The following is a 14,008-nucleotide window of genomic DNA, read 5'->3' as shown; positions in this document are numbered from 1 at the left end:
GCAGAGTAATGACCTCATCCCGGGGCAGAGAGTCTAAACCGTCAATAACAGTGTCCGACCAACTGACTACCGCCTGGGAAATCTACCCACAAACTATTGTGGGATGTTGTGCAGCGCCTGCTGCCATATAAATTGCCCTAAGCGTGGTCTCAATTTTACGGTCAGCCGGCTCTTTCAGGGATATAGTCCCTGGTACTGGCAGTACCAATTTTTTTTAGATAGTCTGGATACAGACGTATCGACTGATGGGGGGTTTTCCCATACCTTCCTGTCCTCAGCTGGGAGGGGAAAGGTAGATAAAAACCTCTGAGGAATTTTACATTTCTTATCAGGGTACAACCAAGCCTCCTTGGCCGGGGAGTTTAATTCCTTAGATACCGGAAATGTTACTGAGCATTTGGGTCTAGCATTAAAGTATAACTCCTCATCTGGATCCGCCTCCTGATCCGGTATGTGGAGGACCTTTCTTACAGCAAAAATGAGAGCCTCCACCCCAGGGGACAGAGAGCTGTCCTCATCATCATCATCCACATCAGGCTGATCAGAATCAGAATGGAGCACTTGTGGCAGTGAGCGTTTATGTGAAACCTCTAGAGGGGGCTGAGAAACCTTCTTAGCATCTGCTGCTTTAGCCATGCAATCAATAGAATGCTTTAACACCTGTCTCTCTCTTTTAGCTGCAGCTAATTCTGAATTGACATTCTGAATCCTGCTCTGAACGTTATCTAACCAGTCAGGTGCCCGTGAGCTGGGTCCCTGTGGTGATAAGGAACATTGCTTACACAAGAGTGACCCCGCTGAAGACGGGGTTGAACTACAAGCAGCACACATTACCATGTCCACAGACATCCTACACAACTGTAAACAGCGCAGCTCACTATCCAAACACCTCCACACAGACCCCAGAGAGCCCTTGGAGTGACACTGAGGAGCGGACACCAGCACACAGCAGTATAATATGTGTAACTAAATGTATGACCTGACAGTAGTACAGCGGTGCTACCGCTGGTGTGCTCCCCCCATTACTATGACCTCCTGGTACCAGTACAGAGTCCTGTAGCAGCGTGGGTCTCCGGAGGAGCAGTGTGCATGCAGCCTGCTCCGCAGCAGCAGGACATGGCACCTTCCCGCTACAGGGCCCGCTCCGGGAAGCCCCGCCCCCTGTAATGGCGCGCGTTCCCTGATCCAAAATGTTATACTGGCTACATTACAAACAACATCATATATGCCGACAGTACACACAAAGCCTTTGTCGAGACAATGAGCACTGAGGGCTTAGCGAGTTTGTCCGCAGCGGGCACCGCAGCTCTGGACCCGTGACCGCAGCGTGACTTGCCGCCAAACTGCACCGGGGACCCCCTAACCGGTGTAACACTCACCGCACCTTGTACTTCTGCATCTGTTAGAGGGTGGCGTCTAGCTGCCAGCGTGGGCACACATACTAACGATGTGTGATCAGCACCTCAGGAGCTCAGTGTCCTGTCAGCTGGGATTATGAACCATTAACCCTCAGGAGGCTGGTTCGGTCCCCCCTCTAAGTCCCACGAAGCAGGTAGGCTGGTTGCCAATCAGGGCTACCTGAAAATAATAACCTAAAATAAAAACCAAAAGGAAACTCTCTGGAGCTCCAGAGAAATGCACCCGGCTCCTGGGCACATTTTTATAAACAGAGTCTGGTAGGAGGGGCATAGAGGGGAGGAGCCAACACACATACTGAAGGTGTTTAAAGTGCCAGGCTCCAGTGGACCCAATGTATACCCCATGGTACTAAAGTACAAGACCCCAGTATCCACTAGGACATGAGAAATAAGATTTCTCTAACGTCCTAAGTGGATGCTGGGGACTCCGCAAGGACCATGGGGAATAGCGGCTCCGCAGGAGACTGGGCACATCTAAAGAAAGCTTTAGGACTATCTGGTGTGCACTGGCTCCTCCCCCTATGACCCTCCTCCAAGCCTCAGTTAGATCTCTGTGCCCGAACGAGAAGGGTGCACACTAGGGGCTCTCCTGAGCTTCTTAGTGAAAGTTTTAGTTTAGGTTTTTTATTTTCAGTGAGACCTGCTGGCAACAGGCTCACTGCATCGAGGGACTAAGGGGAGAAGAAGCGAACTCACCTGCGTGCAGAGTGGATTGGGCTTCTTAGGCTACTGGACATTAGCTCCAGAGGGACGATCACAGGCCCAGCCTGGATGGGTCCCAGAGCCGCGCCGCCGGCCCCCTTACAGAGCCAGAAGGCAGAAGAGGTCCGGAAAATCGGCGGCAGAAGACGTCCTGTCTTCAACAAGGTAGCGCACAGCACTGCAGCTGTGCGCCATTGCTCTCAGCACACTTCACACTCCGGTCACTGAGGGTGCAGGGCGCTGGGGGGGAGCGCCCTGAGACGCAATAATAAACACCTTGGATGGCAAAAAAATGCATCACATATAGCTCCTGGGCTATATGGATGCATTTAACCCCTGCCAAAATACATAGAAAAACGGGAGATAAGGCCGCCAATAAGGGGGCGGAGCCTATCTCCTCAGCACACTGGCGCCATTTTCCCTCACAGCTCCGTTGGAGGGAAGCTCCCTGTCTCTCCCCTGCAGTCACTACACTACAGAAAGGGTTATAAAAGAGAGGGGGGGCACTAATTACGCGCAGTATTAAATAAACAGCAGCTATAAGGGGAAAAACACTTATATAAGGTTATCCCTGTATATATATATAGCGCTCTGGTGTGTGCTGGCAAACTCTCCCTCTGTCTCCCCAAGGGGCTAGTGGGGTCCTGTCCTCTATCAGAGCATTCCCTGTGTGTGTGCTGTATGTCGGTACATTTGTGTCGACATGTATGAGGAGAAAAATGATGTGGAGACGGAGCAGATTGCCTGTAATAGTGATGTCACCCCCTAGGGGGTCGACACCTGAGTGGATGAACTGTTGGAAGGAATTACATGACAGTGTCAGCTCTGTATAAAAGACAGTGGTTGACATGAGACAGCCGGCTACTCAGCTTGTGCCTGTCCAGACGTCTCATAGGCCGTCAGGGGCTCTAAAGCGCCCGTTACCTCAGATGGCAGATATAGACGCCGACACGGATACTGACTCCAGTGTCGACGGTGAAGAGACAAATGTGACTTCCAGTAGGGCCACACGTTACATGATTGAGGCAATGAAAAATGTTTTTACACATTTCTGATAATACGAGTACCACCAAAAAGGGGTATTATGTTCGGTGAGGAAAAACTACCTGTAGTTTTCCTGAATCTGAGAAATTAAATGAGGTGTGTGATGATGCGTTGTTTTCCCACGATAACAACTGATAATTTCTAAAATGTTATTGGCATTATATCCTTTCCCGCCAGAGGTTAGGGTGCGTTGGGAAACACCCCCTAGGGTGGATAAAGCGCTCACACGCTTGTAAGGGCTCTACCCTCTCCTGAGATGGCCGCCCTTAAGGATCCTGCTGATAGAAAGCAGAAGGGTATCCTAAAATGTATTTACACACATACTGGTGTTATACTGCGACCAGCAATCGCCTCAGCCTGGATGTGCAGTGCTGGGTTGGCGTGGTCGGATTCCCTGACTGAAAATATTGATACCCTAGATAGGGACAGTATATTTTTGCCTATAGAGCATTTAAAAGATGCATTTCTATATATGCGTGATGCACAGCGGAATATTTGCCGACTGGCATCAAGTCTAAGTGCGTTGTCCATTTCTACCAGTAGAGGGTTATGGACACGTCAGTGGTCAGGTGATGCGTATTCCAAACGGCATTTGGAAGTATTGCCTTATTAAAGGGAGGAGTTATTTGGGGTCGGTCTTTCAGACCTGGTGGCCACGGCAACAGCTGGGAAATCCACGTTTGTACCCCAGGTCGCCTCTCAACATGAGAAGACGCCGTATTATCAGGCGCAGTCTTTTCGTGGACAAGCGGGCAAAAGATTCCTCATTTCTGCCCCGTGCAGAAGGAGAGGAAAAAGGCTGCAGATATCAGCCAGTTCCCAGGAACAGAAACCCTCTCCCGCCTCTGCCAAGCCCTCAGTATGACGCTGGGGCTTTACAAGCAGAATCAGGCACGGTGGGGGGCCCGTCTCAAAGAATTTCAGCGCGCAGTGGGCTCACTCGCAAGTAGACCCCTGGATCCTTCAGGTGATATCTCAGGGGTACAAATTAGAATTCGAGACGTCTCCCCCTCGCCGTTTCCTAAAGTCGGCTTTACCAATGTCTCCTTCTGACAGGGAGACTGTTTTGGAAGCCATTCACAAGCTGTATTCCCAGCAGGTGATAACAAGGTACCCCTCCTGCAACAGGGAACGGGGTATTATTCCACACCGTGGTGGTACCGAAGCCGGACGGCTCGGTGAGACCGATTCTAAATCTAAAATCTTTGAACACTTACATACAGAGGTTCAAATTCAAGATTGAGTCACTCAGAGCAGTGATTGCGAACCTAGAAGAAGGGGACTACATGATGTCTCGGGACATCAAGGATGCTTACCTTCATGTCAAAATTTACCCTTCTCATCAAGGGTACCTCAGGTTTATGGTACAGAACTGTCACTATCAGTTCAGACGCTGCCGTATGGATGGTCCACAGCACCCCGGGTCTTTACCAAGGTAATGGCCGAAATGATGATATTCCTTCGAGGGAAGGGAATTTTAGTTATCCTTTACTTGGACGATTCCCTGATAAGGGTAAGATCCAGGGAACAGTTGGAGGTCGGTGTAGCACTATTTCAGGTAGTGTTGCGGCAGCACGATTGGATTCTCAATATTCCAAAATCGCAGCTGGTTCCGACGACTTGTCTTCTGTTCCTAGGGATGATCCTGGACACAGTCCAGAAAAAGGCTTTTCTCCCGGAGAAGAAAGCCAGGGAGTTATCCGAGCTAGTCAGGAACCTCCTAAAACCGAGCCAAGTCTCAGTGCATCAATGCACAAGGGTTCTGGGTAAAATTGTGGCTTCCTACGAAGCAATCCCATTCGGCAGATTCCACGCAAGAACTTTCCAGTGGGACCTGCTGGACAAATGGTCCGGGTCGCATCTTCAGATGCATCAGCGGATAACCCTGTCACAAAGGACAAGGGTGTCCCTCCTGTGGTGGTTGCAGAGTGCTCATCTTCTAGAGGGCCGCAGATTCGGCATTCAGGACTGGGTCCTGGTGACCACGGATGCCAGCCTGCAAGGCTGGGAAGCAGTCACACAGGGAAGGTATATCCAGGGCTTATGGTCAAGTCTGGAGACATCACTTCACATAAATATCCTGAAGCTAAGGGCCATTTACAATGCTCTAAGCTTAGCAAGACCTCTGCTTCAAGTTCAGCCGGTGTTGATCCAGTCGGACAACATCACGGCAGTCACCCACGTAAACAGACAGGGTGGCACAAGAAGCAGGAGGGCAATGGCAGAAGCTGCAAGGATTCTTCGCTGGGCGGAAAATCATGTGATAGCACTGTCAGCAGTATTCATTCCGGGAGTGGACAACTGGGAAGCAGACTTCCTCAGCACGACTTCCTCCCGGGAGAGTGGGGACTTCACCCAGAAGTCTTCCACATGATTATACACCGTTGGGAAAAACTCGACAGGTATTGCGCCAGGTCAAGGGACCCTCAGGCAATAGCTGTAGACGTTCTGGTAACACCGTGGGTGTACCAGTCAGTGTATGTGTTCCCTCCTCTGCCTCTCATACCCAAGGTACTGAGATTGATAAGATGGAGAGGAGTAAGCACTATATTCGGGGCTCCGGATTGGCCAAGAAGGACTTGGTAACCGGAACTTTAAGAGATGCTCACGGAGGATCCGTGGCCTCTACCTCTAAGAAGGGACCTGCTCCAGCAAGGACCCTGTCTGTTCCAAGACTTACCGCGGCTGCGTTTGACGGCATGGCGGTTGAACGCCGGATCCTGAAGGAAAAAAGGCATTCCGGATGAAGTCATCCCTATCCTGATCAAAGCCAGGAAGGATGTAACCGCAAAACATTATCACCGCATTTGGCGAAAATATGTTGCGTGGTGCGAGGCCAGTAAGGCCCGACGGAGGAAATTCAACTGGGTCGATTCCTACATTTCCTGCAAACAGGAGTGTCTATGGGCCTGAAATTGGGGTCCATTAAGGTTCAATTTTCTTCCAAAAAGAACTAGCTTCAGTCCCTGAAGTTCAGACGTTTGTAAAAGGGGTACTGCATATACAGCCTCCTTTTGTGCCTCCAGTGGCACTTTGGGATCTCAATGTAGTTTTTGGGTTCCAAAAGTCACATTGATTGAACCACTTAAATCTGTGGAGTTAAAATATCTCACATGGAAAGTGGTCATGCTGTTGGCCCTGGCCTGGGCCAGGCGCGTGTCAGAATTGGCGGCTTTATCCTGTAAAAGCCCTTATCTGATTTTCCATTCGGACAGGGCGGAATGGAGGACTCGTCCTCAGTTTCTCCCTAAGGTGGTTTCAGCGTTTCACCTGAACCAACCTATTGTGGTGCCTGCGGCTACTAGGGACTTGGAGGACTCCAAGTTGCTAGACGTTGTCAGGGCCCTGAAAATATATGTTTCCAGGACGGCTGGAGTCAGGAAAACTGACTCGCTGTTTATCCTGTATGAACCCAACAGGCTGGGTGCTCCTGCTTCTAAGCAGACTATTGCTCGTTGGATTTGTAGTACAATTCAGCTTGCACATTCTGTGGCAGGCCTGCCACAGCCAAAAATCTGTAAATGCCTACTCCACAAGGAATGGGGCTCATCTTGGGCGGCTGCCCGAGGGGTCTCGGCTTTACAACTTTGCCGAGCAGCTACTTGGTCAGGAGCAAATACGTTTGTAAAATTCTACAAAATTGATACCCTGGCTGAGGAGGACCTGGAGTTCTCTCATTTGGTGCTGCAGAGTCATCCGCACTCTCCCGCCCGTTTGGGAGCTTTGGTATAATCCCCATGGTCCTTACGGAGTCCCCAGCATCCACTTAGGACGTTAGAGAAAATAAGAATTTACTTACCGATAATTCTATTTCTCGTAGTCCGTAGTGGATGCTGGGCGCCCATCCCAAGTGCGGATTGTCTGCAATACTGGTACATAGTTATTGTTACCAAAAAATCGGGTTATTGCTGTAGTGAGCCATCTTTTCTAGAGGCTCCTCTGTTATCATGCTGTTAACTGGGTTCAGATCACAAGTTGTACAGTGTGATTGGTGTGGCTGGTATGAGTCTTACCCGGGATTCAAAATCCTTCCTTATTGTGTACGCTCGTCCGGGCACAGTATCCTAACTGAGGCTTGGAGGAGGGTCATAGGGGGAGGAGCCAGTGCATACCAGATAGTCCTAAAGCTTTCTTTAGATGTGCCCAGTCTCCTGCGGAGCCGCTATTCCCCATGGTCCTTACGGAGTCCCCAGCATCCACTACGGACTACGAGAAATAGAATTATCGGTAAGTAAATTCTTATTTTAATATGACTTAATGGGCCAGATGTACTAAGCCTTGAAAAGTGATAAATATCACAGTGATAAAGTACCAGCCAATCGGCTCCTAACTGTCATTTTTCAAACACAGCCAGTGACATGGTAGTTAGGAGCTGATTGGCTGGCAGTTTATCACTGTGAAATTTATCACTTTTCAGGCTTAGTACATCTCCCCCAAAATCAGGCGTTCAAAGCACTTCATAATTAACGATGTCAATGCAATAGATTCATTCCTCCCAAGCAATGGCAGATTTTACCTAGGCTCCCCAGTAAAATCTGCCCCCCACAGGGGCTGCCTAGCAGTTGGAGTGACTTCCCACAGGAAGTGCTCCCTGCTAATCACAGCCAGACAGGCAGTCCCAGGGGAATGTGTTTTGTCCTGGCGCTCCCAGTCCACCTGCGATAGCAGAGAGAACATTTCCCACGGGAAGCCGCACCCCTGCTATAACATCAGCCTTATCTTATTTCTTGGGGCTGCAGCTGATGCAGTCCCAAGAAGCCAGCCTGTTTAGCAGCATCAGCGTTACGCTCCGCCCCTGACCTAAGCCTCGCCTCCCGGTGACATCAGCCATCAATAATTGGGAGGGCAGGGAGGAGGGTTCCGGTATGAATGGTCGACAATGTTAAGGTCGACACTCAGTAGGTCGACCACTCTTGGTCGACATTGACATGGTCGACATAGACTAATGGTCGACACATGGAAAAGGCCGACATGAGGTTTGTTTTTTGTTTTTTACTTTTTTGGTGTCGTTTTCTGCGTAAAGTGACGGGGAACCCCAATTAGTACACCGCCTTCGCTTGCCATGCTTCGGGCAAGGTGCCTTGCTCTGCTACCGCTGCGCTCCGCACAGGTTACCATTCCCAATCGTAGTCCACGTGGATCGTAAAGTATGAAAAAGTTCCAAAAAAGAATTAAAAAAAAAAAAAACTCACGTAGACCTTTTCATGTGTCTAGCATTTGTCCATGTCGACCATGTCAATGTCGACCAATAGTGGTCGACCTAATGAGTGTCGACCTTAACATTGTCGACCATCTGACCGGATAGCAGGGAGGAGAGGGTTGCAGACCTCCTCCCCAAGCCAGACAGGAAACGAGCCGCCACTGCTCCCAAGTGCCCTGATTTCTGCATGACTGGCCCAAATGTCAGACTATAAATAAAGGGGAGGGTCTTATGCGAGAACGGTCGTTGTTTCATCCCAAAGTGGGCAGTTTGGATTATTCATCATTTTTTAATGTTGGGGTGGTGGGTACGATATAATACATACCGTCCAGCATTTACACTGTGCAAAGTAAGACACGGTGTCTGCCCCTGCATTGCTATAATGACAGCAGACGGTGCGGCCAATGTCAGCACATTGGGGGTCATTCCGAGTTGTTCGCTCGTTATTTTTTTTTCGCAACGGAGCGATTAGTCGCTAATGTGCATGCGCAATGTCCGCAGTGCGACTGCGCCAAGTAAATTTGCTATGCAGTTAGGAATTTTACTCACGGCATTACGAGGTTTTTTCCTCGTTCTGGAGATCGTAGTGTGATTGACAGGAAGTGGGTGTTTCTGGGCGGAAACAGGCCGTTTTATGGGAGTGTGTGAAAAAATGCTGCCGTTTCTGGGAAAAACGCGGGAGTGGCTGGAGAAACGGAGGAGTGTCTGGGCGAACGCTGGGTGTGTTTGTGACGTCAAACCAGGAATGACAAGCACTGAACTGATCGCACTGGAAGAGTAAGTCTCGAGCTACTCAGAAACTGCACAGAGAAGTCTTTTCGCAATATTGCGAATCTTTCGTTCGCAATTTTGATAAGCTAAGATTCACTCCCAGTAGGCGGCGGCTTAGCGTGTGCAAAGCTGCTAAAAGCAGCTTGCGAGCGAACAACTCGGAATGAGGGCCATTGTCAATGATCTTATATTGTCTAAGCAACCTTTGGGCCCATTTCTGAGATGGGCAAATTCCCTGTTGCCCATGCGCCCGGCAGAGGCAGTCTACTCCCTACTTTATGCTTATGTGGGCATTGGCCCATCTATGCGAGTATTCGTGTGTCTGCATGCTTATAAGTCGCTGCGTCTACTATTTTTCCAGCTGCAGCCATCAATAACATTGACACTTGCACCCACCACATGCTGGGGTGCACAAAGTCCACCTCAAAGAGGCGTCCCTTCAGCATCCAAATGCTTCAAACAAGCCCGGAACAAGTACTGATGTTCTCGTGACTGAAGTATTCAATGTAAAGTGCTGCGGAATATGGGGGTCATTCCGAGTTGTTCGCTCGTTGTTGATTTTCGCAACGGAGCGATTAAGGCAAAAATGTGCATGCGCATGCGTTAAGTATTTTAGCACAAAACTTAGTAGATTTACTCACGTCCGAACGAAGAATTTTCATCGTTGAAGTGATCGGAGTGTGATTGACAGGAAGTGGGTGTTTCTGGGCGGAATCTGGCCGTTTTCTGGGAGTGTGCGGAAAAACGCAGGCGTGCCAGGATAAAACGCAGGAATGGCTGGAGAAACGGGGGAGTGGCTGGCCGAACGCAGGGCGTGTTTGTGACGTCAAACCAGGAACGAAATGGGCTGAGTAGGAGTAAGTCTCAAGCTACTCAGAAACTGCTAAGAATTATTTATTCGCAATTCTGCTACTCTTTCGTTCGCAATTCTGCTAAGCTAAGATACACTCCCAGAGGGCGGCGGCCTAGCGTGTGCAATGCTACTAAAATCTGCTAGCGAGCAAACAACTCGGAATGAGGGCCTATGTGCGATATATAAATAACTGTTAACATATTAACATATTTGGGGGAATTCAATTGTTTGAAAAGTTGGTTGAGTGTCTGTTTTTTCCTGTCTATTAGATAGGAAAAAACAGACTCCCAACTGACTTTTAAAACAATTGAATACCCCCAATGGGTGATATTCTATTGTTTATCGCACCTGATCTCTGCTTCTTTATATCACGCATGTCGTGCCCAGTGAGGTCGAGACGCAAATAGTCCTGTTTGAGCGCTCAAACTGGTCACTTTCCATATATTTCAGCTCACCACCCCCACAGCCATCCGATCATGCCTGAATAGAGCTACAACTGACTAGCTCCGTTGGGTGCCATCTACTAGCTGCCGGCGGAACAAATAATTGAATACCGCCCAAAAAGAAAAATAGTTATGCCCCAGAAGTTATGGAAGAACGTAGCAGGCACTGTACATCATGAGTAGTCACTGACATGACATTCCCTTATACAAATCACTGTAAATAACAAGTTTCTTTGGTCCAACAACTGGCCCTGTGTAATACTGTAGATAAACGGGGTGGATGTGTAGCACATAACATGAACATCTAATCTTCCATGACTAAAGTCAGCAAAGGTTTATGAATGAAGTCTGCAGTTCTGAGAAGGCTAAATGGATCACACATAAAGGGAAATGAGAAGTTATTATGCAATCATTGTTACTAATCTACCATAGCGCAGGGTTCCGTTATTAATGCTACCAAACCTCGATAGGTAAAGACTTAAGCCAACGCCATGATGTGTTAAAAAATAGGTTTGTCCAACATCACAAACTGTGCGCCCATTAATGCTCTGCAGATTACAGCATCTCCTACCATAAAAGTAAAGGCCAGTGTGGGAATAGACGAAGAATGAAATGTGCAATAAAGTTTCTGCAATCCACAATGCAATACTTTATATGCATAATTAGAATTAAAACCAGACCTCTTATTTAAAACTTTAATGCCAGAAGCCCATTTACTTCCCAGAATCAGTCAATGATTACTGGAAATGGTGTGGGGGGGGGGGGGGGGAAAGAGGGCATTAGTGAAGAGGAGAGAGACGTTACAATTACAAGCAGTACTACCGTAAGTGAGGTTCAATAAGAGGTACGAGGGTTTGGGCTGAGCCAAGGATCCATTAGCATATTTCCATGTTCAATATGTCTGAGACTCATCCCAAACAATTAGGCGGAAAATCCCAAACAAATAACAGACAACGCTCCATTGTTCCGTCGCCCTGTCACATCCGCAGCATTTTATCTGCATTAAATTGGCAGCAAATATTATTGCCGTATGAACAATGGAAGACTAGGAAAGTTTTCAAAACAATGCGGTTTGCAGCTGAATATGAAAAATACATTTTGTGAAGCTGGAACGCTCGCTGGCTTCAATCAATCAATCCTTATAAAGGAGCATGGCAGGTTGTTTTTTTATTTTCTCTCTCCACAAATAGAAATCATTACATTGAGTTTCTTGGACGAAACAGACAACAGGTGTACCAATTAAATGTGTTGGCACAGCAGCGACGAGGAGGGGGGTTGTGGGGAGACTGTAGGTTTTACCAGACTTTCTTTAAAGCTCCTTACACCCCCCCCCCCCCCCAGTGCTTAATTTATTAGCAAGCGTTTTCATAAGTGTGTATAGATGTACCATGGAAAGCAGACTAAAAAGTGCGCCTGTTATGAAGACAATAGGTGGAGATGTTTCCCTTAGCAACCAATTAGATTCTAGCTAGCAATTTAAAGAATGTACTAGATAAAGAAATCTGGAGTCTCATTGGCTGCTATGGGCTGTCCTCTCTAGGTTTGATAAATCTCCCCAAAAAAAGCTAATTAAATTTTAAGGGTACTGGTCTTGTATTTACAGCCAATTTGTGGGAAGATACTATACTGAATGCAGCCTATCAGTATACCAAATACATTTATAGGTTATCACCAGCGGTAACCCCCCTGGTAGTAAGGTCGACCCTCTGCGGAAGCCAGTTTAACAACACCTAATATCTCAAGAAAGTGATAACAGAAATAACATTATTAAATAAATGCTTCATGTGAATTAATTAATGATTGGAGATACACCCATAAGATTAAAACCACTGGCAGGTGAGGTGAATAATATAACGCTACAATGGCACCTGTCAGGGTTGGACTCATAGACGTGCGCTGCACATTTTATTAGGGGGTGCACCGTTGGAGGGGCGTGTCTAGCACCATCTATTGACGGTCAACGCAATATAAAATATCCACCCTTGTACCAATCCTAATAAAGCAGATACATTGTCAGATATGGTGTGCACAAAACAAACACCCCTGATGGCACTCACTGCAATTACACTGCTCCTCCTCAGCCTGGTCTGGCTCCCCCTCTCTTTCCTCTGCAAGCTGCAGCAGCTTACTTACAAGTCAGTCACTCACTGACACTGACAGTCGCAGACTAGTACTGCCGCTGCTGGAAAAACAAGTGACGTGTCCATGCTGCTGCCAGCCGTCTGCCAGTATTGAATTAGTCTTCCTAAGAGGAACGCTGGCTGCATGCTGCTCCTCATCAGTGGCTGGCGTTGGCATAGCATAGAAGGAGAGAGGTGGGCGTGTGGCAGGTGTGGCGGGTGGGCGTGTGAGCAGCATGACGTAATCACGTCACATCACGCTGTTTTTGTACATGGAGGTGGAGCCGGGTGTTTGAAAGCCGGTGGCAGTGGCACCCTTGATTAACCCAGGCGTCCGGTCAGTAATGCAGTCCTGACAGGGTGCAGCGCAGAGGGGACAGTAATCAGCCTGCTCGGCGATCGCTGCATCAGGCATGTGAGATCGGGGTACCAGACATTAGGGGGTGCCTGTGCGCACCAGGCACCCCCCCTGTGCACACCTATGGTTGGACTATATCAGGCAGGAAGTGGCCACTCAGTTCTTGAAGTTGATGTGTTGAAAGCAGGAAAATTGGCAAGTACCAAATTGTGATGGCCAGACGACCAGGTCAGAGCATCTCCACAACGGCAGGTCCTGTTACACAGTGGTAAGTATCTACCAAAAGTGGTCCAAGGAAGGACAACTGGTGAACCGGCAACAAGGTCAAGGACGCCCAAGGCACACAGATGGGCGTGGGGGCCAGTCAGAGTGCCATACTGACCCTTGTCCACTGCTGAAAGCACCTACAATGATCAGGTGAGCATCAGAACTAAACCATGGGACAATGGAAGAAGGTGTGTCATTTACCTGGGGAAGAGATGGCACCAGGATGCACTATGGAAAGAAGGAAAGCCAGCAGAGGCAGTGTGATGCTCTGGGCCAAATTCTACTGGGAAACCTTGGGTACTAGCATTCATGGATGTTACTTTGACACCTAGCACCTACCTAAACATTGCAGACCAAGTGCACCCCTGCATGTTAACGGTATTCCCTGATGGCAGTGGCCCCTTTCAACAGGACAAGCACCCTGCCACACTGCAAAAATTAATCAGAAATGGTTTAAGTTCAAGGTGTTGACTTGGCCTCCATACTTTCCAGATCACAATCTGATCGAGTGCCTGTGGGATGTGCTGGAAAAACAAGTCTGAGCCATGGAAGCCTTACCTTGCAATTTACAGGACTTAAAGCATCTGCTGATAACATCTTGGTGCCCTGTGACACAAGACACCTTCAGAGGTCTTGTGGAGACCATGCCTAGATGGGTCAGAGCTGTTTTGGAAGCATGGGAGGGAGGGAGGGTGGGCCTCAATATTACAATATTAGGTAAGTGGTTTTGATGTTATCGCTGATGGGTGTATATACATTTGTATAATCCCAAATAAAGGTTTTACGTTCCACTGTGTAGGCACATATTTGCAGAGAGTGGCCTGGCAGAGCG

The 14,008-nt window shown here is 48.4% G+C and overlaps 1 protein-coding gene across 2 annotated transcripts in view; it reads right to left on the bottom strand.

Annotated features, from left to right (window-relative positions):
• Positions 1 to 14,008, bottom strand: part of SAMD12 (sterile alpha motif domain containing 12) — an 890,943-nt gene that overhangs the window by 770,758 nt on the left and 106,177 nt on the right. The gene's annotated exons all lie outside the window — the stretch shown is intronic.

The sequence above is a fragment of the Pseudophryne corroboree genome, chromosome 5, assembly GCF_028390025.1.
Source record: "Pseudophryne corroboree isolate aPseCor3 chromosome 5, aPseCor3.hap2, whole genome shotgun sequence".
Taxonomy (NCBI): Eukaryota; Metazoa; Chordata; class Amphibia; order Anura; family Myobatrachidae; genus Pseudophryne; species Pseudophryne corroboree.
Note: the sequence above shows the minus strand (reverse complement) of the source record. Positions and strands in the feature narration are given on the sequence as shown.